Here is a 21,630-nt window from a genome sequence, read left to right on the forward strand (position 1 = left end):
AACACATATTTTCAGATGAACATGGGAGGGCAGAAGGCTGCCTAATACTGAAGCACCCCCAAACAACAAACCAAATGCAACAACTAGTGCAAGCATTCCTGGGGGAAGTTCTGCAGAAGACGGATTTGCATACGGTGATGTCATCCAAGCAGTGGGCCAAAGTTGGCTGGAACCCTCATCTGCATATGAAAAGAGAAAAGGGGTATGCAGGGCATGGCGGCCTTTTGCGGCGCTTGGATGACCCTTAGTTCGCATTAAACACCCCCACCCTCCTTCGGTGTGGGGCTCATGTTGGCCATGCCCCATCCCCTGAAGCATTCAAGCTGATTTCTTGCAGCAGCTTGGCACTGTATCAGCTCCAGAGCTGCTCTGTAAGGCAAGTAAAAGGGTGTGGGCCCTGCAGCACTACCTGTAGTTTGCATTGTGCATTGGAAGGCACAAAGTAAGCAGACAGGAGGAGAAGTCAGGATAGTGCACAAGGGTATAAAAGCGAGTTTCCCACATTTGGGAAAATCACAGGGGTCAGCATACCCAGAATGCAATGAATGAACCTCACCCTGGGAGAACAATCTTCATGACCATGGTATCTCCTATGCAAAATAAGTATGATTTGGGATAGGGCTGGGGAGGGCCGCTGCTCAGGCACATCTCTGTCAAGTAAAGGAGATTCAACTGAGGCAGCACAAGGGAACTCTCATCTGGGGACAACAACTGCAGGGAGAACACATATTTTCAGATAAAAATCTTGGTCATGCTCTGGTTTCTCTTCAGAACGAACAAATCTTTCGCCTTTTATTAAAGATTTCCGTGGAGAGGAGCAAAACCGAGTTTTATCTCAATTTTTGCATGCCCCATCTTTTTGGGGTTTCTTTTATCGGTTAAAAGATAGAATGAGTGTGCTTTAATGTAAGCTCATTTGCATAGAAATGACAGTAAATGTTTGTTTCTTTTCAAACAGAACTTTCTTGACCATGCTACTTGCTTGAAAGATCTGGGAGCACATGGAATACAGTACAAACCATGCTTATAGCAAGGAGAAGCCAGGTGAGAAATCTGCTTACTTTCAAGTTGGGCGCTCACTTTGATCTGAATGAGGACTGCTGGCACAGCATTTAGGCGACAGGTGGAATCTTGGTCATGCTCTGGTTTCTCTTCAGAACGAACAAATCTTTCGCCTTTTATTAAAGATTTCTGTGGAGAGGAGCAAAACTGAGTTTTATCTCAATTTTTGCATGCCCCATATTATTGGGGTTTCTTTTATCAGTTTCTTGTTAGCTTTAATGTAAGTTTATTTGCATAACAATGACTATAAATGTCTGTTTCTTTTCAAGCAGAACTTTCTTGACCATTCTAATTGCTTGAAAGATCTGGGAGCACATGGAAAAGAGTACAAACCATGCTTATAGCAAGGGGAAGCCTGGTGAGAAATCTGCTTTCTTTCTTTCAAATTGGGTGCTCACTTTGCGCTGAATGAGGACTGCTGGCATGGCACTCAGGCGACAGGTGGAATCTTAGTCATACTCTGGTTTCTCTTCAAAACGAACAGATCTTTCGCCTTTTACTAAAGATTTCCGTGGAGAGGAGCAAAACTGAGTTTTATCTCAATTTTTGCATGCTCCGTCTTATTGGGGTTTCTTTTATCGGTTTAAAGATAGAACGAGTGTGCTTTAATGTAAGCTCATTTGCATAGAAATGACAGTAAATGTTTGTTTCTTTTCAAACAGAACTTTCTTGACTATACTAAATGCTTGAAAGATCTGGGAGCACATGGAAAAGAGTACAAACCATGTTTATAGCAAGAAGAAGCCTGGTGAGAAATCTGCTTTCTTTCTTTCAAATTGGGTGCTCACTTTGAGCTGAATGAGGACTGCTGGCATGGCACTCAGGCGACAGGTGGAATCTTGGTCATGTTCTGGTTTCTCTTCAGAACGAACAAATCTTTCGCCTTTTACTAAAGATTTCCGTGGAGAGGAGCAAAACTGAGTTTTATCTCAATTTTTGCATGCCCCATCTTATTGGGATTTTATTTTATCGGTTTAAAGATAGAACGAGTGTGCTTTAATGTAAGCTCATTTGCATAGAAATGACAGTAAATGTTTGTTTCTTTTCAAACAGAACTTTCTTGACCACACTAATTGCTTGAAAGATCTGGGAGCACATGGAAAAGAGTACAAACCATGTTTATAGCAAGGGGAAGCCTGGTGAGAAATCTGCTTTCTTTCTTTCAAATTGGGTGCTCACTTTGAGCTGAATGAGGATTGCTGGCATGGCACTCAGGCGACAGGTGGAATCTTGGTCATGCTCTGGTTTCTCTTCAAAACGAACAGATCTTTCGCCTTTTACTAAAGATTTCCGTGGAGAGGAGCAAAACTGAGTTTTATCTCAATTTTTGCATGCTCCGTCTTATTGGGGTTTCTTTTATCGGTTTAAAGATAGAACGAGTGTGCTTTAATGTAAGCTCATTTGCATAGAAATGACAGTAAATGTTTGTTTCTTTTCAAACAGAACTTTCTTGACTATACTAATTGCTTGAAAGATCTGGGAGCACATAGAAAAGAGTACAAACCATGTTTATAGCAAGGGGAAGCCTGGTGAGAAATCTGCTTTCTTTCATTCAAATTGGGTGCTCACTTTCAGCTGAATGAGAACTGCTGGCATGGCACTCAGGCGACAGGTGGCATCTTGGTCATGCTCTGGTTTCTCTTCAGAACTAACAAATATTTCGCCTTTTATTAAAGATTTCCGTGGAGAGGAGCAAAACTGAGTTTTATCTCAATTTTTGCATGCCCCATATTATTGGGGTTTCTTTTATCAGTTTAAAGACAGAACGAGTGTGCTTTCTTGTTAGCTTTAATGTAAGTTTATTTGCATAACAATGACAGTAAATGTTGTTTCTTTTCAAACAGAACTTTCTTGACCATGCTACTTGCTTAAAGGTCTGGGAGCACATGGAAAACAGTACAAACCATGCAGTATCACAAGAGCCTTTATTTGATCTTTCATGAAGATAGAGCAGAATTGAGGACACGTCAACAATTTCTGCCGAAGGTGGTTCATCTTTCCACATGGTGCCTTTGGCCACTGACACCTTCGTTGAGTCAAAGTCTCTGGCTGTGGTCAGAACTTTGAAAATGTATGTCACCAGAACGGTTCAGATTAGGAAAACAGAGGCTCTGTTTGTCCTGTATGCTCCCAACAGGATTTGGTGTCCTGCTTCCATGCAGACCATTATGCGCTGGATCTGTGGTAAGATTCAGCATGCTCGTTCCACGGCAGGATTGCCGTTACTGAAGTAGGTGAAGACCCATTCTACTAGAAAGGTGGGTTCATCCTTGGCAGCTGGTCGGGGAGTCTCGGCATTGCAACTTTGCCGAGCAGCTATTTAGTAAACACTTTTGCTAAGTTTTACAAGTTTGATACCTTGGCTGATGATAACCTTAAGTTGGGTCATTCGGTGCTGCAGAGTCGTACGCACTCTCCCACCCGTTCAAGAGCTTTGGTATAACCCCATGGTTCTTAATGTGACCCCAGCATCCTCTAGGTCGTATGAGAAAATAGGATTTTAATACCTACCGGTAAATCCTTTTCTCTTAGTCTGTAGAGGATGCTGGGCACCCGTCCCAGTCCATACTGTGTCTGCAGTTATTACTTGTGGTTATACACATGTTGTGTTATGGTTCTGGTCAGCTTTTTGCTGCAATTGTTCATGCCGTTGGCTTGTGTTCTGTTGAATGCCACGTTCTGCGGCATGTTTAAGGTGTGAGCTGGTAAGATGCTCACCTTAGTTTAACAATAAATCCTTTCCTCGAAATGTCCGTCTCCCTGGGCACAGTTCCTATAACTGGAGTCTGGAGGAGGGGCATAGAGGGAGGAGCCAGTTCACACCCTTTGAAAGTCTTAAAGTGCCCATGTCTCTTGCGGATCCCGTCTATACCCCATGGTTCTTAATGTGACCCCAGCATCCTCTACGGACTAAGAGAAAATAATGCCCTTGCGCACTATCCTGACTTCTCCTCCCGTCTGCTTACTTTGTGCCTTCCAACGCACAATGCGAACTACAGGTGGTGCTGCAGGGCCCACACCCTTTTACTTGCCTTACAGAACAGCTCTGGAGCTGTTACAGTGCCCAGCTGCTGCAAGAAATCAGCTTGAATGCTTCAGGGGATGGGGCATGGCCAACATGAGCCCCACACCAAAGGAGGGTGGGGGTGTTTAATGTGAACTAGGGGTCATCCAAGCACTGCAAAAGGCCGCCATGCCCTGCATGCCCCTTTTCTCTTTTCATATGCAGATGAGGGTTCCAGTCAACTTTGGCCCACTGCTTGGATAACATCACCGTATGCAAATCCGTCTGCTGCAGACCTTCCCCCAGGAATGCTTGTACTAGTTGTTGCATATGGTGCTTCAGTATTAGGCAGCCTTCCGCCCTCCCATGTTCATCTGAAAAGATGTGGTCTCCCTGCAGTTGTTGTCCCCAGACGAGAGTTCCCTTGTGCTTCCTCAGTTGAATCTCCTTAACTTGACGGGGGAGGTGCTGCCCGAGCAGCCCTCCCCAGCCCTATCCCAACTCATATTTATTTTGCATATGAGATCTCTTGATCATGAAGATTGTTCTCACAGGGTGAGGTTCATCCATTATATTTTAAAATAGGAAGGTACGAATTACATATTTGAATTGCATCTATGTGCTGGATTCAAATGTCCCCCCCCCTTCCTTTCTCAATTGTGCCCGTCAGCAGCTATTCTAAGGTTGCTGCCAATGGGTGTGACACATTAATTTCTTCTGTGGGGTACACTGGACTCCACAAGGATTCACATTGGGGTGTAGAGTAGGATCTTGATCTGAGGCACCAACCGGCTCAAAGCTTTTGACTGTTCCCAAGAAGCTCAGTGCATTCTCCTCTATAACCCCGCTTCCATGAACAGGGAGCTCAGTTTGTAGTTGGTGCCTTCAGTAGCAGGCCAATTAACAGGGGCCTGCCTCAGGCAGCCTATTCTTAGCTATTAATTTTGACAAGAAAAGAAGAACTTGTTTTATGAGAATCTACAAGGGCTGCAGCAGGCTAGGTCTAATAGACATCTTTACTGCAGCTTCATCACTCCCAGCGGCGCTGTATACTCCCATGCCCTGGTTGCTGGGTCACTGCAGCGGAGGCTCCGGTTTCATCCTAAGGTCAGTCACACACACACCACCCTTCCGGATCACGAGGCCGCTGCTGAAGGGGAGCGAGGCCGTAGGGGGTGGGCCGTGTGCGCACTGCGGTGGACACTGATTACTGGGCAGCCGCTCCACTAGCCACCAGGTACAGTTAAGGAGCACAGGTCTGGGGGTTTTTCTCCTATATTAACCCAATTTTGTACTGCCCGCAGCGCATTGTGATAGGTAATAGGGCCTGATTCAGGTTGGATTGCAATCACAATAAGCGATCCAACTGCAAAAATTGCTAAGAGCATACGCATGTGCCTGCATTTTCTGCGGCACCCCGCAGAGAATGTGATCGCCTCTGCCTGTCAATCGGGGCGGGGAAGGGGGGGAGAGGTGGGTCAGCAACACTCCATTTCCAAGTCAGGGATGGAGCGGTGCGGGGGCAAGGCTTCAAAATGGGGTCTGCAACGGAGGAGACACAGGGGGCGTGGTCACAGCGACTGTATGACATCACATTCAGCCGCTGTGATCACAAAAATGGTGGCGGCTTCCTGCGCGCACATACAGTCTGCACCAGCAGGAGCCTACACCATTTTTTATGATCACGCTGAACTGCAGTGCGACTGCAATTACAGCATGGTCAAGAAGGGAGGCGTCATGCTGGGTGGCCATGCCCTGTCACTTTGCAGGAGCCAGCACCGCTCACACACTAGTCCCCGGGTGCAGCCCCCAACCCCCGGGACACCCGGAGCAACAAAATGTAGATTCAGGCCACCAGGCCACGCCCCTACCTATGAAACCATGCCTCCTTTTTACCATTGCACTGCTTATCTGCGCGCACTGCATTACAATCTCCCTCGCCACCTCTCTGGGTGTCACCAGTGATAGTGACACCTCTGCCATGCTTGTAGCAGCTGGTCCTAAGATCTACGCCTCAAACCCTGAGTGTTTGCCCTTGTGACTTGTTGATCATCATAGCGAAGCAGATGCTTACAGAAAACTGCAGGGGCTTAGATTGAAAATAAAAAAATTGATAGGGTATAAGGTAGAGAGGAGCGGGTTCGGTTCTCCGAGAACCGAATTCCCCACGAACTCCACGTGGTTTACACTGGTCCGAGGCAGGCTCGGTTGTTCCCGCCTGACTCGGAAAACCTGAACAAGGGAAAATGTCATCATCCCGCTGTCGGATTCTCGCGAGATTCGGATTCCATATAAAGAGCTGCGCGTTGCTGCCATTTTTACTCGTGCATTGAAGAGAGAGCGGAGAGGACGTGGCTATGTTCTCTCAGTGGAAATCTCAATATCAGTGCTCAGTATCAGTGGTTACTTATTGCTGCTCAGTAATACTAGTAGTGTGTCTCTCCTGCTCAGTGTCAGTTCTCAGTAGTATCCTCATCAGTGCTCAGTATCACTGTTCATTGTCTTGTGCTGCATTGTGTTGCTCAGCATAATACAGTACATTACTAATAGTCCAGTGCTGCATCTTGCTGCTCAGTGTCAGTTCTAGTATCCTCATCAGTGCTCACTATCACTGCTCATTGCATTGTGGTGTTCTGTATACTACAATAACATAGTAATATAGTAACATAGTTTTTGAGGTTGAATAGAGGCAAATTGCCCATCGTGTTCAACCTGTTTTAAGTTGTGATGATTCTACATACTTGCTGAATAATGTTTTATGACTAGTTAGCTACTATAACTCATGTTACCCCCGGATTAACCATGTTGATATTTTAAGTATTATAACCTTGGATAGCTTTTTCATTCAGAAATGTATCCATTCCTTTTTTAAATCCAATTACAGAGTCCGCCATTACCACCTTCCCTGGCAGGGAATTCCACATCCTGATTGCCCTAACAGTGAAGAAACCTTTCCTCCATTGCGTTCTGAACTTTCCTCCAGTCGCAGCGAGTGACCACGTGTTCTTTTAATAAATAATTCCTCTGATAACTCTTTGTTATGTATCTTTACATATTTGAAGATATTAATAATATCTCCTCTTAGGCACCTCTTTTCTAGTGTATAAATATTCAGCCTAGTAAGTCTTTCCTTATAGTCCAGTACTTTAAGGCCTTTAATCAATTTAGTCTTCAGGATCTCTGACACTTCCATGAGCAGCAGAGTAGTGCAATGGAAGCATGCTGGGCCCATAACCCAGAGGTCGATTGATCGAAACTATCCTCTGCTATGTGCATTTTTTTTTTTATAATGAAAGTAATCAAAAACTGGGATTGATATTTTGGCACTTTTATTTTTACTTAAAGTACAATAACTTTTATCATTTTAATTTGTTTTAATAGTATATTGACAGCATTGTTTTCTTTAAAAAATCCACTTAATTTTCTTTACCCTATTACTGAAATGGTAATTGACAAAAACAAACTACATTGTCACCAGAAGAGCAATGCAAAATGTACAAGTGATATATGAAAATCATCTTCCATCTTGAATTTCAATGATGCATTGGGACAACAATTTGTGAGAAACATCTTCACCCATAAAGAAAGATTTTCTTAATTCCTTACCTGTGTGCTGATTAGATATCACCTTGTTTTCACATTAAACAGACTTCCCCATGAGGAAGCAGCAAGGATGCAGTGACGTTTCCTGGTGTCAACCTGTATTATTTCAGTAGACATTGAAATGAGGATGCATCTTTGATGCCTTTCCAATGAAGCAAGTTTAATTCAGTAATAGGTGAAAAACCATTCCTACAAAGGTGTTAATCAGAGACTTGGCTTTGTGGACACTTTTCAGAGAGCAAATTTGTTAGCATAAACATAAAATCAGAAAATGAAGAGCTGTTTAATCACTCAATTGGACTTTTCTGCCAGCATAATTTTTTTTCTCTGCAACTCACTGCTAAATTGTGCTTCCTAGCTGTTTTTTTATAAAATCACTTAATCAAATCTAACTCTGATTACATCAGAGAAGGCCAGGTACCCTACACCATAAGGGGGGTTTTTGAAATTTTGACTTGTCTACTTAAAGATCACCAAAATCTGATTACAAGGTCAATTACATCCCTGGGTGGGATTGAACCACCAACCTTTTGGTTAATAGCCAAACATGCTAACCGATTGCGCCACAGAGACACCTTGCGAAAGTCAATACTGACAAAGGCTAATAAGCATTCATCTAGAACGTTTCCTAGAAAAACTTTAAAAAGTCAATAATCTGGAGAATTTTTGTAAGAAACACATTGGTACTTTCCCATGATGAGTGAGTGCTTCAGGATTTCTTGCACTTACATGGGCTATTAACCAAAAGGTTGGTGGTTCAATCCCACCCAGGGATGTAATTGACCTTGTCATCAGATTTTGGTGATCTTTAAGTAGACAAGTCAAAATTTCAAACCCCCTCTTATGGTGTAGGGTACCTGGCCTTCTCTGACGTAATCAGAGTTAGATTTAATTAAGTGATTTTATAAAAAACAGCTAGGAAGCACAATTTAGCAGTGGGTTGCAGAGAAAAAAATAACATTTTAAACCTACCGGTAATTTTTTTTTCTCGTAGTCCGTAGAGGATGATGGGGACTCCGTAAGGACCATGGGGGATAGACGGGCTCCGCAGCAGACATGGGCACTTTAAGAAAGACTTTAGATCTGGGTGTGCACTGGCTCCTCCCTCTATGCCCCTCCTCCATACCTCAGTTAGAGAAACTGTGCCCAGAGGAGACGGACAGTACAAGGAAAGGATTTTTGTTAATCCAAGGTCAAGATTCATACCAGCCACACCAATCACACCGTATAACTTGTGATATACTACCCAGTTAACAGTATGAAAACAACATAGCATCAGTCCAAGACCGATGAAAACTAACATATAACCCTTATGTAAGCAATAACTATATACAAGTCTTGCAGAAGTAGACCGCACTTGGGACGGGCACCCAGCATCCTCTACGGACTACGAGAAAAAGATTTACCGGTAGGTTTAAAATCTTATTTTCTCTTACGTCCTAGAGGATGCTGGGGACTCCGTAAGGACCATGGGGATTATACCAAAGCTCCCAAACGGGCAGGAGAGTGCGGATGACTTTGCAGCACCGATTGAGCAAACAGGAGGTCCTCCTCAGCCAGGGTATCAAACTTATAGAACTTTGCAAAGGTGTTTGAACCAACTTTGACCCACTGCTTGGATGACATCACCATATGCAAATCCATCTGCGGCAGGCCTTCCCCCAGGAATGCTTGCACTAGTTGTTGCATTTGGTTTGTTGTTTGGGGGTGCTTCAGTATTAGGCAGCCTTCTGCCCTCCCATGTTCATCTGAAAATATGTGTTCTCCCTGCAGTTGTTGTCCCCAGATGAGAGTTCCCTTGTGCTGCCTCAGTTGAATCTCCTTTACTTGACAGAGATGTGCCTGAGCAGCGGCCCTCCCCAGCCCTATCCCAAATCATACTTATTTTGCATAGGAGATACCATGGTCATGAAGATTGTTCTCCCAGGGTTAGGTTAATTCATTGCATTCTGGGTATGCTGACCCCTGTGATTTCCCCAAATGTGGGAAACTCAACTGCATTATTTGTGGTAGTGGGGGACTGTGTTTGTGCTTTCCTCTGGTCAGCTCTGGTAAAAGTCAGATTTCTTTGTCTCAGATCTTCCTCTAGCCTTGTTCTTCTTTCGAGAGTTCCCTTGTGCTGCCTCAGTTGGATCTCCTTCACTTGACAGGGGGGTGCCCGAGCAGCGACCCTCCCCAGCTCTAGCCCAACTCCTACTTACCTGCCAGGTGAGATACTATGATCATGAAGATGCTTCTCCCAGGGCAAGGCTCACCCATTGCACTCTGGGTGTGCTGCCCCTGCGATTTCCCCAAATGTGGGAAACTTGACTGCATAATTTGTGTTTCCCCTGGTCGGCTCTCATATAATTCAGATCTCTTTGTCTCAGGTCTCTCTCCAGCCTAGTTTGCTGTCTGTTTCCACTTCTTTTTTCTTGAGCCCCTCCCTTCTATACCCTTGTGCACTATCCTGACTTCTCCCGTCTGCTTACTTTGTGCCTTCCAACGCACAATACAAACTACAGGTAGTGCTGCAGGGCCCACACCCTTTTACTTGCTTTATAGAGCAGCTCTGGAGCTGTTACAGTGCCCAGCTGCTGCAAGAAATCAGCTTGAATGCTTCAGGGGCTGGGGCATAGCCAACATGAGCCCCACACCGAAGGAGGGTGGAGGTGTTTAATGCGAACTAGGGGTCATCCAAGCGCCGCAAAAGGCCGCCATGCCCTGCACACCCCTTTATTCTTTTCATATGCAGACGAGGGTTGAAGCCAACTTTGACCCACTGCTTGGATGACATCACCATATTCAAATCCATCTGCTGCAGGCCTTCCCCCAGGAATGCTTGCACTAGTTGTTGCATTTGGTTTGTTGTTTGGGGGTGCTTCAGTATTAGGCAGCCTTCTGCCCTCCCATGTTCATCTGAAAATATGTGTTCTCCCTGCAGTTGTTGTCCCCAGATGAGAGTTCCCTTGTGCTGCCTCAGTTGAATCTCCTTTACTTGACAGAGATGTGCCTGAGCAGCGGCCCTCCCCAGCCCTATCCCAAATCATACTTATTTTGCATAGGAGATACCATGGTCATGAAGATTGTTCTCCCAGGGTTAGGTTCATTCATTGCATTCTGGGTATGCTGACCCCTGTGATTTCCCCAAATGTGGGAAACTCAACTGCATTATTTGTGGTAGTGGGGGACTGTGTTTGTGCTTTCCTCTGGTCAGCTCTGGTAAAAGTCAGATTTCTTTGTCTCAGATCTTCCTCTAGCCTTGTTCTTCTTTCGAGAGTTCCCTTGTGCTGCCTCAGTTGGATCTCCTTCACTTGACAGGGGGGTGCCCGAGCAGCGACCCTCCCCAGCTCTAGCCCAACTCCTACTTACCTGCCAGGTGAGATACTATGATCATGAAGATGCTTCTCCCAGGGCAAGGCTCACCCATTGCACTCTGGCTGTGCTGCCCCTGCGATTTCCCCAAATGTGGGAAACTTGACTGCATAATTTGTGTTTCCCCTGGTCGGCTCTCATATAATTCAGATCTCTTTGTCTCAGGTCTCTCTCCAGCCTAGTTTGCTGTCTGTTTCCACTTCTTTTTTCTTGAGCCCCTCCCTTCTATACCCTTGTGCACTATCCTGACTTCTCCCATCTGCTTACTTTGTGCCTTCCAACGCACAATGCAAACTACAGGTAGTGCTGCAGGGCCCACACCCTTTTACTTGCTTTACAGAGCAGCTCTGGAGCTGTTACAGTGCCCAGCTGCTGCAAGAAATCAGCTTGAATGCTTCAGGGGCTGGGGCATAGCCAACATGAGCCCCACACCGAAGGAGGGTGGAGGTGTTTAATGTGAACTAGGGGTCATCCAAGCGCCGCAAAAGGCCGCCATGCCCTGCACACCCCTTTTTTCTTTTCATATGCAGACGAGGGTTGAAGCCAACTTTGACCCACTGCTTGGATGACATCACCATATGCAAATCCATCTGCTGCAGGCCTTCCCACAGGAATGCTTGCACTAGTAGTTGCATTTGGTTCGTTGTTTGGGGGTGCTTCAGTTTTAGGCAGCCTTCTGCCCTCCCATGTTCATCTGAAAATATGTGTTCTCCCTGCAGTTGTTGTCCCCAGATGAGAGTTCCCTTGTGCTGCCTCAGTTGAATCTCCTTTACTTGACAGAGATGTGCCTGAGCAGCGGCCCTCCCCAGCCCTATCCCAAATCATACTTATTTTGCATAGGAGATACCTTGGTCATGAGGATTTTTCTCCCAGGGTGAGGTTCATTCATTGCATTCTGGGTATGCTGACCCCTGTGATTTCCCCAAATGTGGGAAACTCGACTGCATTATTTGTGGTAGTGGGGGACTGTGTTTGTGCTTTCCTCTGGTCAGCTCTGGTAAAAGTCAGATTTCTTTGTCTCAGATCTTCCTCTAGCCTTGTTCTTCTTTCGAGAGTTCCCTTGTGCTGCCTCAGTTGGATCTCCTTCACTTGACAGGGGGTGCCCAAGCAGCAATCCTCCACAGCTCTAGCCCAACTCCTACTTACCTGCCAGGTGAGATACTATGATCTTCACTGTTAGGGCAATCAGGATGTGGAATTCCCTGCCAGGGAAGGTGGTAATGGCGGACTCTGTAATTGGATTTAAAAAAGGAATGGATACATTTCTGAATGAAAAAGCTATCCAAGGTTATAATACTTAAAATATCAACATGGTTAATCCGGGGGTAACATGAGTTGTAGTAGTTAACTAGTCATAAAACATTATTCAGCAAGTATGTAGAATCATCACAACTTAAAACAGGTTGAACACGATGGGCAATTTGCCTCTTTTCAACCTCAAAAACTATATTACTATATGTTACTATATTACTATGTTACTGTAGTATACAGAACACCACAATGTAATGAGCAGTGATAGTGAGCACTGATGAGGATACTAGAACTGACACTGAGCAGCAAGATGCAGCACTGGACTATTAGTAATGTACTGTAGTATGCTGAGCACCACAATGCAGCACAAGACAATGAGCAGTGATACTGAGCACTGATGAGGATACTACTGAGAACTGACACTGAGCAGGAGAGACACACTACTAGTATTACTGAGCAGCAATAAGTAACCACTGATACTGAGCACTGATATTGAGATTTCCACTGAGAGAACATAGCCACGTCCTCTCCGCTCCCTCTTCAATGCACGAGTAAAAATGGCGGCAACGCGCAGCTCTTTATATGAAATCCGAATCTCGCGAGAATCCGACAGCGGGATGATGACATTTTCCCTTGTTCAGGTTTTCCGAGTCAGGCGGGAACAACTGAGCCTGCCTCGGACCAGTGTAAACCACGTGGAGTTCGTGGGGAATTCGGTTCTCGGAGAACCGAACCCGCTCCTCTCTACCTTATACCCATATATTTTTTTATTTTCAATCTAAGCCCCTGCAGTTTTCTGTAAGCATCTGCTTCGCTATGATGATCAACAAGTCACAAGGGCAAACACTCAGGGCTTGAGGCGTAGATCTTAGGACCAGCTGCTACAAGCATGGCAGAGGTGTCACTATCACTGGTGACACCCAGAGAGGTGGCGAAGGAGATTGTAATGCAGTGCGCGCAGATAAGCAGCGCAATGGTAAAAAGGAGGCATGGTTTCATAGGTAGGGGCGTGGCCTGGTGGCCTGAATCTACATTTTGTTGCTCCGGGTGTCCCGGGGGTTGGGGGCTGCACCCGGGGACTAGTGTGTGAGCGGTGCTGGCTCCTGCACAGTGACAGGACATGGCCACCCAGCATGACGCCTCCCTTCTTGACCAATCTGTAATTGCAGTTGCACTGCAGTTCAGCGTGATCATAAAAAATGGTGTAGCCTCCTGCTGGTGCAGACTGTATGTGCGCGCAGGAAGCCGCCACCATTTTTGTGATCACAGCGGCTGAATGTGATGTCATACAGCCGCTGTGACCACGCCCCCTGTGTCTCCTCCGTTGCAGACCCCATTTTGAAGCCTTGCCCCCGCACCGCTCCATCCCTGACTTGGAAATGGAGTGTTGCTGACCCCCCTCTCCCCCCCTGCCCCGATTGACAGGCAGAGGCGATCGCATTCTCTGCGGGGTGCCGCAGAAAATGCAGGCACATGCGTATGCTCTTAGCAATTTTTGCAGTTGGATCGCTTACTGTGATTGCAATCCAACCTGAATCAGGCCCTATTACCTATCACAATGCGCTGCGGGCAGTACAAAATTGGTTTAATATGGGAGAAAAAACCCCAGACCTGTGCTCCTTAACTGTACCTGGTGGCTCGTGGAGCGGCTGCCCAGTAATCAGTGTCCACGCCAGTGCGCACACGGTCCACCCCCTACGGCCACGCTCCCCTTCATCAGCGGCCTCGTGATCCGGAAGGGCGGTGCGTGTGTGACTGACCTTAGGAAGAAACCGGAGCCTCCGCTGCAGTGACCCAGCAACCAGGGCACGGGAGTATACAGCGCCGCTGGGAGTGATGAAGCTGCAGTAAAGATGTCTATTAGACCTAGCCTGCTGCAGCCCTTGTAGATTCTCATAAAAAAAGTTCTTATTTTCTTGTCAAAATTAATAGCTAAGAATAGGCTGCCTGAGGCAGGCCCCTGTTAAGTGGCCTGCTACTGAAGGCACCAACTACAAACTGAGCTCCCTGTTCATGGAAGCGGGGTTATAGAGGAGAATGCGCTGAGCATCTTGGGAACAGTCAAAAGCTTTGAGCCGGTTGGTGCCTCAGATCAAGATCCTACTCTACACCCCAATGTGAATCCTTGTGGAGTCCAGTGTACCCCACAGAAGAAATTAATGTGTCACACCCATTGGCAGCAACCTTAGAATAGCTGCTGACGGGCACAATTGAGAAAGGAAGGGGGGGGGGACATTTGAATCCAGCACATAGATGCAATTCAAATATGTAATTTGAACCTTCCTATTTTAAAATATAATGGATGAACTTCACCCTGTGATAACAATCTTCATGATATAGAGATCTCATATGCAAAATAAGTATGAGTTGGGATAGGGCTGGGGAGGGTGGCTGCTCGGGCAAGCCCCTCCCCCGTCAAGTTAAGGAGATTCAACTGAGGAAGCACAAGGGAACTCTCGTCTGGGGACAACAACTGCAGGGAGACCACATTTTTTCAGATGAACATGGGAGGGCGGAAGGCTGCCTAATACTGAAGCACCATCAAATATCAAACCATATGCAATAACTAGTACAAGCATTCCTGGGGGAAGGTCTGCAGGAGACGAATTTGCATACGGTGATGTCATCCAAGCAGTGGGCCAAAGTTGGCTGGAACCCTCATCTGCATATGAAAAGAGAAAAGGGTTATGCAGGGCATGGCGGCCTTTTGCGGCGCTTGGATGACCCCTAGTTCGCATTAAACACCTCCACCCTCCTTCGGTGTGGGGCTCATGTTGGCTATGCCCCAGCCCCTGAAGCATTCAAGCTGATTTCTTGCAGCAGCTGGGCACTGTAACAGCTCCAGAGCTGCTCTGTAAGGCAAATAAAAGGGTGTGGGCCCTGCAGCACTACCTGTAGTTCGCATTGTGCGTTGGAAGGCACAAAGTAAGCAGACGGGAGAAGTCAGGATAGTGCGCAAGGGCATAGAAGGGAGCGGCTCAAGAAAAGAGAAGTGGAAACAGACAGCAAACTAGGCTGGAGAGAGACCTGAGACAAAGAGATCTGAATTATACGAGAGCCGACCAGGGGAAACACAAATTATGCAGTCAAGTTTCCCATATTTGGGGAAATCGCAGGGGCAGCACACCCAGAGTGCAATGGTTGAGCCTTGCCCTGGGAGAAGCACCTTCAAGATCATAGTATCTCACCTGGCAGGTAAGTAGGAGTTGGGCTAGAGCTGGGGAGGGTCGCTGCTCGGGCACCCCCCTGTCAAGTGAAGGAGATCCAACTGAGGCAGCACAATGGAACTCTCGAAAGAAGAACAAGGCTAGAGGAAGATCTGAGACAAAGAAATCTGACTTTTACCAGAGCTGACCAGCGGAAAACACAAACACAGTCCCCAACTACCACAAATAATGCAGGCGAGTTTCCCACATTTGGGTAAATCACAGGGGTCAGCATACCCAGAATGCAATGAATGAACCTCACCCTGGGTGAACAATTTTCATGACCATGGTGTCTCCTATGCAAAATAAGTATGATTTGGGATAGGGCTGGGGAGGGCCGCTGCTCAGGCACATCTCTGTCAAGTAAAGGAGATTCAACTGAGGCAGCACAAGGGAACTCTCATATGGGGACAACAACTGCAGGGAGAACACATATTTTCAGATGAACATGGGAGGGCAGAAGGCTGCCTAATACTGAAGCACCCCCAAACAACAAACCAAATGCAACAACTAGTGCAAGCATTCCTGGGGGAAGGCCTGCAGCAGATGGATTTGCATATGGTGATGTTATCCAAGCAGTGGGTCAAAGTTGGCTTCAACCCTCATCTGCATATGAAAAGAGAAAAGGGGCGTGCAGGGCATGGCGGCCTTTTGCGGTGCTTGGATGACCCCTAGATCGCATTAAACACCCCCACCCTCCTTTGGTGTGGGGCTCATGTTGGCCATGCCCCATCCCATGAAGCATTCAAGCTGATTTCTTGCAGCAGCTGGGCACTGTAACAGCTCCAGAGCTGCTCTGTAAGGCAAGTAAAAGGGTGTGGGCCCTGCAGCACTACCTGTAGTTTGCATTGTGCATTGGAAGGCACAAAGTAAGCAGACGGGAGGAGAAGTCAGGATAGTGCACAAGGGTATAGAAGGGAGGGGCTCAAGAAAAAAGAAGTGGAAACAGAGAGCAAACTAGGCTGGAGAGAGACCTGAGACAAAGAGATCTGAATTATACGAGAGCCGACCAGAGGAAACACAAATTATGCAGTCAAGTGTCCCACATTTGGGGAAATCGTAGGAGCAGCACACCCAGTGTGCAATGGGTGAGCCTTGCCCTGGGAGAAGCACCTTCCTGATTATAGTATCTCACCTGGGTGTGCTGCCCCTGCGATTTCCCCAAATGTGGGAAACTTGACTGCATAATTTGTGTTTCCCCTGGTCGGCTCTCATATAATTCAGATCTCTTTGTCTCAGGTCTCTCTCCAGCCTAGTTTGCTGTCTGTTTCCACTTCTTTTTTCTTGAGCCCCTCCCTTCTATACCCTTGTGGACTATCCTGACTTCTCCTCCTGTCTGCTTACTTTGTGCCTTCCAATGCACAATGCAAACTACAGGTAGTGCTGCAGGGCCCACACCCTTTTACTTGCCTTACAGAGCAGCTCTGGAGCTGTTACAGTGCCAAGCTGCTGCAAGAAATCAGCTTGAATGCTTCAGGGGCTGGGGCATGGCCAACATGAGCCCCACACCGAAGGAGGGTGGGGGTGTTTAATGCGAACTAAGGGTCATCCAAGCGCCGCAAAAGGCCGCCATGCCCTGCATACCCCTTTTCTCTTTTCATATGCAGATGAGGGTTCCAGCCAACTTTGGCCCACTGCTTGGATGACATCACTATATGCATATCCGTCTTCTGCAGACCTTCCCCCAGGAATGCTTGTACTAGTTGTTGCATTTGGTTTGTTGTTTGGGGGTGCTTCAGTATTAGGCAGCCTTCTGCCCTCCCATGTTCATCTGAAAATATGTGTTCTCACTGCAGTTGTTGTCCCCAGATGAGAGTTCCCTTGTGCTGCCTCAGTTGAATCTCCTTTACTCTAAAACTTGTAAAACTTAGCAAAAGTGTTTACTAAATAGCTGCTCGGCAAAGTTGCAATGCCGAGACTCCCCGACCAGCTGCCCAGGATGAACCCACCTTTCTAGTAGAATGGGTCTTCACCTAATTCAGTAACGGCAATCCTGCCGTGGAATGAGCATGCTGAATCTTACCACAGATCCAGCGCATAATTGTCTACATGGAAGCAGGACACCCAATCCTGTTGGGAGCATACAGGACAAACAGAGCCTCTGTTTTCCTAATCTGAACCGTTCTGGTGACATAAATTTTCAAAGTTCTGACCACAGCCAGAGACTTTGACTCAACGAAGGTGTCAGTGGCCAAAGGCACCATGTGGAAAGATGAACCACCTTCGGCAGAAATAGTTGACGTGTCCTCAATTCTGCTCTATCTTCATGAAATATCAAATAAAGGCTCTTGTGATACTGCATGGTTTGTACTGTTTTCCATGTGCTCCCAGATCTTTCAAGCAAGAAGCATGGTCAAGAAAGTTCTGTTTGAAAAGAAACAACATTTACTGTCATTGTTATAGAATTTGGGAGAAAAAACAAGAAGAAATCTGCACTGTTGACGCACTGGACAGAATGAATGAATCATAAAATATAACCTTTATTAAGTATGTATTAAAATTGGATAAATATTAATATTATTATCCCAAACTGCAGTGAAACATAAAGGTTAAAATCACAGAACTAACATACATGTGCATAAGAAGAATAAAGAGATGTGAAAAAAAGGTTTAAAAAGCGTGTCCGTGTGTGATTATTTTTGAAGGCACAACCCTGGCGGGGTTGTTTATATAGATATATATGTTGCTAATAATCACTTTCTAGCGTAATGTTATTAAATAGCTGTTAGTATCTATGTCGTCAGGTACCACTGGGTCGTATCCTATATACTCCTGTGGGAAACTTGACTGCATAATTTGTGTTTCCCCTGGTCGGCTCTCGTATAATTCAGATCTCTTTGTCTCAGGTCTCTCTCCAGCCTAGTTTGCTGTCTGTTTCCACTTCTCTTTTCTTGAGCCGCTGCCTTCTATGCCCTTGTGCACTCTCCAGACTTCTCCTGTCTGCTTACTTTGTGCCTTCCAACGCACAATGCAAACTACAGGTAGTGCTGCAGGGCCCACACCCTTTTACTTGCCTTACAGAGCAGCTCTGGAGCTGTTACAGTGCCCAGCTGCAGCAAGAAATCAGCTTGAATGCTTCAGGGGCTGGGGCATAGCCAACATGAGCCCCACACCGACGGAGGGTGGAGGTGTTTAATGCAAACTAGGGGTCAGCCAAGCGCCGCAAAAGGCCGCCATGCCCTGCATGCCCCTTTTCTCTTTTCATATGCAGACGAGGGTTGAAGCCAACTTTGGCCCACTGCTTGGATGACATCACCGTATGCAAATACGTCTTCTGCAGACCTTCCCCCAGGAATGCTTGTACTAGTTGTTGCATTTGGTTTGTTGTTTGGGGTGCTTCAGTATTAGGCAGCCTTCTGCTCTCCCATGTTCATCTGAAAATATGTGTTCTCCCTGCAGTTGTTGTCCCCAGATGAGAGTTCTCTTGTGCTGCCTCAGTTGAATCTCCTTTACTTGACAGAGATGTGCCTGAGCAGCGGCCCTCCCCAGCCCTATCCCAAATCATACTTATTTTGCATAGGAGATACCATGGTCATGAAGATTGTTCTTCCAGGGTGAGGTTCATTCATTGCATTCTGGGTATGCTGACCCCTGTGATTTCCCCAAATGTGGGAAACTCGACTGCATTATTTGTGGTAGTGGGGGACTGTGTTTGTGCTTTCCTCTGGTCAGCTCTGGTAAAAGTCAGATTTCTTTGTCTCAGATCTTCCTCTAGCCTTGTTCTTTTTTTGAGAGTTTCCTTGTGCTGCCTCAGTTGGATTTCCTTCACTTGACAGGGGGGTGCCCGAGCAGCGACCCTCCCCAGCTCTAGCCCAACTCCTACTTACCTGCCAGGTGAGATACTATGATCAGGAAGGTGCTTCTCCCAGGGCAAGGCTCACCCATTGCACTCTGGGTGTGCTGCTCCTACGATTTCCCCAAATGTGGGACACTTGACTACATAATTTGTGTTTCCTCTGGTCGGCTACTCGTATAATTCAGATCTCTTTGTCTCAGGTCTCTCTCCAGCCTAGTTTGCTGTCTGTTTCCACTTCTCTTTTCTTGAGCCCCTGCCCTTGCCCTTGTGCACTCTCCTGACTTCTCCTGTCTGCTTACTTTGTGCCTTCCAACGCACAATGCAAACTACAGGTAGTGCTGCAGGGCCAACACCCTTTTACTTGCCTTACAGAGCAGCTCTGGAGCTGTTACAGTGCCCAGCTGCTGCAAGAAATCAGCTTGAATGCTTCAGGGGCTGGGGCATAGCCAACATGAGCCCCACACCGACGGAGGGTGGAGGTGTTTAATGCGAACTAAGGGTCATCCAAGCGCCGCAAAAGGCCGCCATGCCCTGCATACCCCTTTTCTCTTTTCATATGCAGATGAGGGTTCCAGCCAACTTTGGCCCACTGCTTGGATGACATCACCGTATGCAAATCCGTCTTCTGCAGACCTTTTCCCAGGAATGCTTGTACTAGTTGTTGCATTTGGTTTGTTGTTTGGGGGTGCTTCAGTATTAGGCAGCCTTCTGCTCTCCCATGTTCATCTGAAAATATGTGTTCTCCCTGCAGTTGTTGTCCCCAGATGAGAGTTCCCTTGTGCTGCCTCAGTTGAATCTCCTTTACTTGACAGGGATGTGCCTGAGCAGCGGCCCTCCCCAGCCCTATCCCAAATCATACTTATTTTGCATAGGAGATACCATTGTCATGAAGATTGTTCTCCCAGGGTGAGGTTCATTCATTGCATTCTGGGTATGCTGACCCCTGTCATTTCCCCAAATGTGGGAAACTCGACTGCATTATTTGTGGTAGTGGGGGACTGTGTTTGTGCTTTCCTCTGGTCAGCTCTGGTAAAAGTCAGATTTCTTTGTCTCAGATCTTCCTCTAGCCTTGTTCTTTTTTCGAGAGTTTCCTTGTGCTGCCTCAGTTGGATCTCCTTCACTTGACAGGGGGGTGCCCGAACAGCGACCCTCCCCAGCTCTAGCCCAACTCCTACTTACCTGCCAGGTGAGATACTATGATCAGGAAGGTGCTTCTCCCAGGGCAAGGCTCACCCAATGCACTCTGGGTGTGCTGCTCCTACGATTTCCCCAAATGTGGGACACTTGATTACATAATTTGTGTTTCCTCTGGTCGGCTCTCGTATAATTCAGATCTCTTTGTCTCAGGTCTCTCTCCAGCCTAGTTTGCTGTCTGTTTCCACTTCTCTTTTCTTGAGCCGCTCCCTTCTATGCCCTTGTGCACTATCCTGACTTCTCCCGTCTGCTTACTTTGTGCCTTCCAACGCACAATGCAAACTACAGGTAGTGCTGCAGGGCCCACACCCTTTTACTTGCTTTACAGAGCAGCTCTGGAGCTGTTACAGTGCCCAGCTGCAGCAAGAAATCAGCTTGAATGCTTCAGGGGCTGGGGCATAGCCAACATGAGCCCCACACCGAAGGAAGGTGGAGGTGTTTAATGCAAACTAGGGGTCATCCAAGCGCCGCAAAAGGCCGCCATGCCCTGCACACCCCTTTTTTATTTTCATATGCAGACGAGGGTTGAAGCCAACTTTGACCCACTGCTTGGATGACATCACCATATGCAAATCCATCTGCTGCAGGCCTTCCCCAAGGAATGCTTGCACTAGTAGTTGCATTTGGTTTGTTGTTTGGGGGTGCTTCAGTGTTAGGCAGCCTTCTGCCCTCCCATGTTCATCTGAAAATATGTGTTCTCCCTGCAGTTGTTGTCCCCAGATGAGAGTTCCCTTGTGTTGCCTCAGTTGAATCTCCTTTACTTGACAGAGATGTGCCTGAGCAGCGGCCCTCCCCAGCCCTATCCCAAATCATACTTATTTTGCATAGGAGATACCATGGTCATGAAGATTGTTCTCCCAGGGTGAGGTTCATTCATTGCACTCTGGGTATGCTGACCCCTGTGATTTCCCCAAATGTGGGAAACTCGACTGCATTATTTGTGGTAGTGGGGGACTGCGTTTGTGCTTTCCTCTGGTCAGCTCTGGTAAAAGTCAGATTTCTTTGTCTCAGATCTTCCTCTAGCCTTGTTCTTCTTTCGAGAGTTCCCTTGTGCTGCCTCAGTTGGATCTCCTTCACTTGACAGGGGGTGCCCGAGCAGCAATCCTCCACAGCTCTAGCCCAACTCCTACTTACCTGCCAGGTGAGATACTATGATGTTC

General features: G+C 46.8%; 17 non-coding genes and 3 pseudogenes across 17 annotated transcripts; 16 read left to right on the plus strand and 4 right to left on the minus strand.

Moving 5' to 3' along the window:
• Positions 1 to 479: 479 nt before the first annotated feature.
• On the minus strand, positions 480 to 607 carry LOC135003072 (U1 spliceosomal RNA; annotated as a pseudogene).
• A 144-nt stretch (positions 608 to 751) lies between these two features.
• On the plus strand, positions 752 to 867 carry LOC135003086 (U5 spliceosomal RNA). Its single transcript, XR_010204166.1, has one exon. It is a non-coding gene; the product is annotated as a U5 spliceosomal RNA (small nuclear RNA).
• A 270-nt stretch (positions 868 to 1,137) lies between these two features.
• On the plus strand, positions 1,138 to 1,253 carry LOC135003089 (U5 spliceosomal RNA). The gene has a single exon (XR_010204169.1). It is a non-coding gene; the product is annotated as a U5 spliceosomal RNA (small nuclear RNA).
• Positions 1,254 to 1,517: 264 nt separating this feature from the next.
• Positions 1,518 to 1,633, plus strand: LOC135003078 (U5 spliceosomal RNA). The gene has a single exon (XR_010204158.1). It is a non-coding gene; the product is annotated as a U5 spliceosomal RNA (small nuclear RNA).
• Positions 1,634 to 1,907: 274 nt separating this feature from the next.
• On the plus strand, positions 1,908 to 2,023 carry LOC135003080 (U5 spliceosomal RNA). Its single transcript, XR_010204160.1, has one exon. It is a non-coding gene; the product is annotated as a U5 spliceosomal RNA (small nuclear RNA).
• A 275-nt stretch (positions 2,024 to 2,298) lies between these two features.
• LOC135003087 (U5 spliceosomal RNA) lies at positions 2,299 to 2,414 on the plus strand. The gene has a single exon (XR_010204167.1). It is a non-coding gene; the product is annotated as a U5 spliceosomal RNA (small nuclear RNA).
• Positions 2,415 to 2,688: 274 nt separating this feature from the next.
• On the plus strand, positions 2,689 to 2,804 carry LOC135003093 (U5 spliceosomal RNA). The gene has a single exon (XR_010204172.1). It is a non-coding gene; the product is annotated as a U5 spliceosomal RNA (small nuclear RNA).
• Positions 2,805 to 9,546: 6,742 nt separating this feature from the next.
• Positions 9,547 to 9,710, plus strand: LOC135003097 (U1 spliceosomal RNA). The gene has a single exon (XR_010204176.1). It is a non-coding gene; the product is annotated as a U1 spliceosomal RNA (small nuclear RNA).
• Positions 9,711 to 9,862: 152 nt separating this feature from the next.
• On the plus strand, positions 9,863 to 10,004 carry LOC135003129 (U1 spliceosomal RNA; annotated as a pseudogene).
• A 692-nt stretch (positions 10,005 to 10,696) lies between these two features.
• On the plus strand, positions 10,697 to 10,860 carry LOC135003082 (U1 spliceosomal RNA). The gene has a single exon (XR_010204162.1). It is a non-coding gene; the product is annotated as a U1 spliceosomal RNA (small nuclear RNA).
• A 152-nt stretch (positions 10,861 to 11,012) lies between these two features.
• On the plus strand, positions 11,013 to 11,154 carry LOC135003140 (U1 spliceosomal RNA; annotated as a pseudogene).
• Positions 11,155 to 11,846: 692 nt separating this feature from the next.
• Positions 11,847 to 12,010, plus strand: LOC135003112 (U1 spliceosomal RNA). The gene has a single exon (XR_010204190.1). It is a non-coding gene; the product is annotated as a U1 spliceosomal RNA (small nuclear RNA).
• A 3,304-nt stretch (positions 12,011 to 15,314) lies between these two features.
• Positions 15,315 to 15,477, minus strand: LOC135003065 (U1 spliceosomal RNA). The gene has a single exon (XR_010204149.1). It is a non-coding gene; the product is annotated as a U1 spliceosomal RNA (small nuclear RNA).
• A 152-nt stretch (positions 15,478 to 15,629) lies between these two features.
• LOC135003121 (U1 spliceosomal RNA) lies at positions 15,630 to 15,793 on the minus strand. Its single transcript, XR_010204199.1, has one exon. It is a non-coding gene; the product is annotated as a U1 spliceosomal RNA (small nuclear RNA).
• A 674-nt stretch (positions 15,794 to 16,467) lies between these two features.
• On the minus strand, positions 16,468 to 16,623 carry LOC135003074 (U1 spliceosomal RNA). Its single transcript, XR_010204155.1, has one exon. It is a non-coding gene; the product is annotated as a U1 spliceosomal RNA (small nuclear RNA).
• A 2,360-nt stretch (positions 16,624 to 18,983) lies between these two features.
• Positions 18,984 to 19,147, plus strand: LOC135003104 (U1 spliceosomal RNA). Its single transcript, XR_010204182.1, has one exon. It is a non-coding gene; the product is annotated as a U1 spliceosomal RNA (small nuclear RNA).
• A 152-nt stretch (positions 19,148 to 19,299) lies between these two features.
• LOC135003135 (U1 spliceosomal RNA) lies at positions 19,300 to 19,463 on the plus strand. The gene has a single exon (XR_010204210.1). It is a non-coding gene; the product is annotated as a U1 spliceosomal RNA (small nuclear RNA).
• A 668-nt stretch (positions 19,464 to 20,131) lies between these two features.
• LOC135003114 (U1 spliceosomal RNA) lies at positions 20,132 to 20,295 on the plus strand. The gene has a single exon (XR_010204192.1). It is a non-coding gene; the product is annotated as a U1 spliceosomal RNA (small nuclear RNA).
• Positions 20,296 to 20,447: 152 nt separating this feature from the next.
• On the plus strand, positions 20,448 to 20,610 carry LOC135003068 (U1 spliceosomal RNA). Its single transcript, XR_010204151.1, has one exon. It is a non-coding gene; the product is annotated as a U1 spliceosomal RNA (small nuclear RNA).
• A 671-nt stretch (positions 20,611 to 21,281) lies between these two features.
• On the plus strand, positions 21,282 to 21,445 carry LOC135003105 (U1 spliceosomal RNA). Its single transcript, XR_010204183.1, has one exon. It is a non-coding gene; the product is annotated as a U1 spliceosomal RNA (small nuclear RNA).
• Positions 21,446 to 21,630: the final 185 nt, after the last annotated feature.

The sequence above is a fragment of the Pseudophryne corroboree genome, unplaced genomic scaffold (assembly GCF_028390025.1).
Source record: "Pseudophryne corroboree isolate aPseCor3 unplaced genomic scaffold, aPseCor3.hap2 scaffold_1828, whole genome shotgun sequence".
NCBI lineage: Eukaryota > Metazoa > Chordata > Amphibia > Anura > Myobatrachidae > Pseudophryne > Pseudophryne corroboree.